Genomic DNA, 5,411 nt, shown 5'->3' with positions numbered 1-5,411 from the left:
TAGCTGGGGTACAGGTGCGTGCCACTACGCCCAACTAAATATATAAATACACACACACACACACACACACACATACATATGAGATGGGGTTTTGCCATGTTGCCCAGGCTGGGTTTTTCCCGTTTTTTCTATCAGTTGGTCTTTTTTTTTGTTTGTTTGAGACCAAGTCTCACTCTGATGCCCAGGCTAGGGTGCAATGGTGTGATCTTGGCTCACTGCAACTTCTGCCTGCCGGGTTCAAGCAATTCTCGTGCCCCTCCTGAGTAGCTGGGACTACAGGCGTGAGCTGTCATGCCTGGCTCATTTTTTTTTTTTTTTTTTTTTTGTATTTTTAGTAGAGACAGATGTTTCACCATGTTCGCCAGGCTGGTCTCAAACTCCTGACCTCAGGTGATCTGCCCGCCTTGGCCTCCCAAAGTGCTGGGATTACAGGCGTGAGCCACCATGCCCGGCTCGTTTTATATTTTGAATACTAATCCTTTGGAGTTTATTTGAAAATATATCCTTTCAGTTTTTGCCTTGTCCTGTCACTATTTCCATAATGTCTTTTGAAGAAGAGAAAATGTAAATACAGACAAAAATGTAAATTTTAGTATTTACAGCTTGTGAATTTTGTGTATTGTTTAAGAAATCTTTCTCTACCTCCAATGTTAGCAAGATATTCTCCTGCATATTTATTGTTTTACCAGAAAGTAAACACCAATTTTATTAATATAATAGCAACAGAAGGACTTCCAATTTCTCAGAAGGAAAATAACATGAAACCAGCACCACCTGGTAAGTGTTACAAGATTAAATGTCCACATTTGTTGATCTGATAACTTCCTACCACACACCAAAGGTTTTTCAAGGACAACTTCCACCAGAGCTGCTGCAAGAACACATTTTTCACTGGGCATAGCTTCACAGTCAACTCCTCAAGCAGAAGACTGAAATACTGTCTCTTTTTAGAAGATATTGTTTTAGGGTGAACATATCAGTATGGAGAACAGAGCTTTGCTTCTCAAGTTCAAAAGAAACCATGAACGAATCTATCAATTTTTCTCTGACAATAATGTACCAGAGTGCTCTGTGGGGAATTCTTTTCCATCCCTATCACACATCTGGGTGAAGAGAGAGGAAGGAGTGGCAAGGTGTTGGTACACTAGCAGGCACTTCTGGTGATACTCTGGGCTCCGCTCCCTTTCTGCTGCTAGTAGTAGCCGTCTTTTTTGCCGGCTGTAGCAGCTTGATGTGGAGGAGGAAGGGGCCAACCAACAATCACCTCTTGCCACCCACCAATCACCTCTTCTTGAAGTCACATTTTTTGCATTCATAGAAGAGGTCTTAGTGATCCCCAAATTGGCAGTCTTTGGGCAGACATCTCTATCCTTCTCCTGGATGGTGAGCTCCTTACAATAATAGGCATCGGAGACCCCAGGGCCTCCACAGATCACGCAATGCCCCTGGTAAAATCTATACTTACATTCATCACCTATGCACATCAGGGTACAAGGATGCACCTATAGGAGTCACAAATCACACACTTGCCATCACATTTTTCACATAGCAGCCTGCTTGTAGCAAATGATCAAATCCAGATGATATTTATCCATAGCTCCCATGTCTCCCATATATTTAAGTAAATTTATAATTTTGCCTTTTAGATATTAACCTTTTTCTTTTTCCTTTTTTTTTTTTTTGAGATGGAGTCTTGCTCTGTCATCCATGCTGGAGTGGCACAATCTCGGCTAACTGCAACTTCCGCCTCCCGGATTCAAGCAATTCTCCCACCTCAGCCTCCCAAGTAGCTGGGATTACAGGTATGCACCACCATGCCCGGCTAATTTTTGTATTTTTAGTAGAGACAGGGTTTCAACACGTTGGCCAGGCTGGTCTCAAACTCCTGACCTTGTGATCCGCCCACCTCAGCCTCCCAAAGTGCAGGGATTACAGGCGTGAGCCACCACACCTGGCCTTTTTTTTTTTTTTGAGACAGGGTCTCATTCTGTCACCCAGGTTGGAGTGCAGTAGCATGATCTCAGCTCACTGCAACCTCCACCTCTTGGGCTCAGGTGACCCTCCTGCCTCAGCCTCCAGAGTAGGTAGAACTCTAGGCTGGCACCACCATGCCCAGCTAATTTTTGTATTTTTTAGTAGAGATGGAGTCTCGCCATGTTGCCCAGGCTGTTCTCGAACTCCTGGGCTCAATCGATCCTCCCACTTCAATCTCCCAAATTGTTGGGACTGCAGGCTTGAGCCACCACTCCCAGACTTTCCCATCATCATGTGTCAAGAAATCAAGCATTTCCTAAGCACCAGCTGATAACAGCTGCTAGGTAGGCTTATCACACTTCTACAGATTTGGCTAATAAAGAGACAATGAGCCCTAAAAGATTCAGACAATGTGTTACTTATACAGACTGCAAAAACAATCAGCATGGTCTTAGCTCTGTGCAACCCCAGTTCCACAGGAAAATATTGAACCAGAGGGCCAAGCAACAGACAACAGGAGTGGTAGGTCACTATGTTGCTGAAGAGCCAACTCTAGAATGCAACTAAGTGGTCTTATGGACTTCCACTGTACCTTAAAAGAGATTAAGGTGGAAAATCCCATGTTTCATTGGAACGAGAAAATTGAATGAAAAACTGCTCATAGCAGCCTCCCACAATATAGGGCGTCTCTCACAAGGTAAGGAGAGAGAACAGAAATATCCTTGTGACAGCTCTTTAGAAGACTCTATCTTTCCATGTTCTAGGCAAGTTTTGGGTCAGAATGTGGTTGCACGTTGCATATAAGGTCTATGAGGAGATGTGCAAGATGTCTAGGATTCCACAGCAGAGCGATTCCTCTAAACCATTAACTGCTGCATTTCGAACTTTAGCCAATACTTATTCTGACCACTCTGGTCATGATGTACTTCACATCACTTTTTATAATAAAAAGTGTTTCTGCAGTAGGTTTGCCAATATTGTTTAGAATTTTTACAAGTATAAGTCTGATTACCCTGTAATTCTTTTCTAATACTTTCCTTTTCTGGTTTTGTTAACAAGGTTACATGTTAGCCTGATGAAGTGAGGCGTGGACTTTCACCTGTCTTTCCAGACTTTGAAACTTTGAAAGATTTCGTTAAAGATGAGATTAATTAATTAATTAAGAGACGGAATTTTGCTCTTGTTGCCCAGGCTGGACTGCAATGGTGCAATCTTGGTTCACTGCAACCTCTGCCTCCCAGGTTCAAGTGACTGTCCTGCCTCAGCCTATTGAGTAGCTGGGATTACAGACATGCGCCACCAGGCCCAGCTCATTTTGTATTTTTAGTAGAGATGGAGTTTCACTATGTTGGTTAGGCTGGTCTCGAACTCCTGACCTCAGGTGATCCACCTGCCTTGGCCTCCCAAAGTGCTGGGATTAGAGGTGTGAACCACCACGCCCAGCGTGAGAATTATTATTATTTTTTGAATGGCAAAATTCAATAGTAGAATCATATGGTCGCCATGTTTTTCTTTGTTGGAAGATTTTTATTTTTATTTTTATTTTATTTATTTTTTTTGAGACGGAGTCTCGCTCTGTCACCCAGGCTGGAGTGCGGTGGCCGGATCTCAGCTCACTGCAAGCTCCGCCTCCCGGGTTCACGCCATTCTCCCGCCTCAGCCTCCCGAGTAGCTGGGACTACAGGCACCCGCCACCTCGCCCGGCTAGTTTGTTTTTGTATTTTTTTAGTAGAGACGGGGTTTCACCGTGTTAGCCAGGATGGTCTCGATCTCCTGACCTCGTGATCCACCCGTCTCGGCCTCCCAAAGTGCTGGGATTACAGGCTTGAGCCACCGCGCCCGGCCGGAAGATTTTTAATACAGATGAAAATTTTGACTTATGAAACTGTTCACATTTTTTATTACTTATTGAGTCTTTTACAGTATATTGCATTTCTAGTTATTTGCCCACTTCATTCAAGTTTGCAATTTTATCATGGTTTTTTTTTTTTTTTTTAGACAGAGTGTTGCTCTGTTATCCAGGCTGGAATGCAGTGGCATGATCTCGGCTCACTGCAACCTCCGCTTCCTGGGTTCAAGCGATTCTCCTGCCTCAGCCTCCCAAGTTGCTGGGATTACAGATGTGTGCCACCATACCTGGCTAATTTTTGTATTTTTTGTAGAGACTGGGTTTTGCCATGTTGATCAGGCTGGTCTCGAACTCCCGACTTGAAGCCATCTGCCTGCCTCCGCCTCCCAAAGTGCTCAGATTACAGGTGTGAGCCACCGTGCCCAGCCTATCATGAGTTTCTCATATCTTTTTATTACCAGTTATCTGCATATCTACTTAAAAAATTTTTTTAACTTCAATTAATTTTATTTTTGAGACAAAGTCTTCCTCTGTTGCCCAGGCTGCGGTGCAGTACAGTGATCTTGGCTTATAGTAACCTCTGCCTTCTATTCTCAAATGATCCTCCCACCTCCACCTCCTGAATAGCTGAACTACAGGCCTATGCCACCACACTAGGCTAATTTTTCCACATCTTTTGTAGAGATGAAGTATATTGCCCAGGCTGGTCTCAAACTCCTGGACTCAAGCAATCCTCCCACTTTGGCGTCCCCAAAGTAGTGAATTACAGGCGTGAGCCACCACGCCCGACCTTTTTTATTTTTAATGCTTTTCATTCTTTTTCTCTTCTTTCGTGATCAATTTTGCTAAAGTTTATACATTTCATTAAGGTTTTCAATGAGCCAAATTTTGGTTTATTCATCTGCTTTATCATGTGTTTCCTATTTTATTATTTTCTGCTTTATTATTTCCCTCCTTTGCAGTTATGATTTTTTAACCTAAAAATATGGATGCTAGGCTGGGTGCGGTGGCTCAGGCCTGTAATCCCAGCACTTTGGGAGGCCGAGATGGGCGGATCACGAGGTCAGGAGATCGGGACCATCCTGGCTAATACGGTGAAACTCCGTCTCTACTAAAAAATAGAAAAAATTAGCCGGGCGTGGTGGTGGGTGCCTGTAGTCCCAGCTACTCGGGAGGCTGAGGCAGGAGAATGGCGTGAACCTGGGAGGTGGGAGCTTGCAGTGAGCCGAGATCTCGCCACTGCTCTCCAGCCTGGGCGACAGAGCGAGACTCAGTCTCCAAAAACAAGCAAACAAAAACAAAAACAAAAACAAAAACAAACAAAAAAAGGATGCTTAGCTCATTAGTATTCAACCTTTCTTCTCTCATATGAACTTAATGGTCACTGGGCACCCACAATTTCTGATACATGCTATATGATTGTTCACATAGGGAAAAATACCTAATTATAGTGGATCCAAGAGAGATTGAGAGTAGAGGAAATGGAAATAGAAAGTAGAGACTAATTTCAGGCCAGGTGAGGTGGCTCACATCTGTAATCTCAGCACTTTACGAGGCCAAGGTGGGCGAATCACTAGAGGTCAGGAGT

At 43.7% G+C, this 5,411-nt stretch overlaps 1 pseudogene; it reads right to left on the bottom strand.

Moving 5' to 3' along the window:
* Nucleotides 1-493: 493 nt before the first annotated feature.
* On the bottom strand, nucleotides 494-3,799 carry LOC144338500 (PHD finger-like domain-containing protein 5A pseudogene; annotated as a pseudogene).
* Between the last annotated feature and the right edge of the window lie 1,612 nt (nucleotides 3,800-5,411).

Source organism: Macaca mulatta, chromosome X (assembly GCF_049350105.2).
Source record: "Macaca mulatta isolate MMU2019108-1 chromosome X, T2T-MMU8v2.0, whole genome shotgun sequence".
Classification (NCBI taxonomy): domain Eukaryota; kingdom Metazoa; phylum Chordata; class Mammalia; order Primates; family Cercopithecidae; genus Macaca; species Macaca mulatta.
Note: the sequence above shows the minus strand (reverse complement) of the source record. Positions and strands in the feature narration are given on the sequence as shown.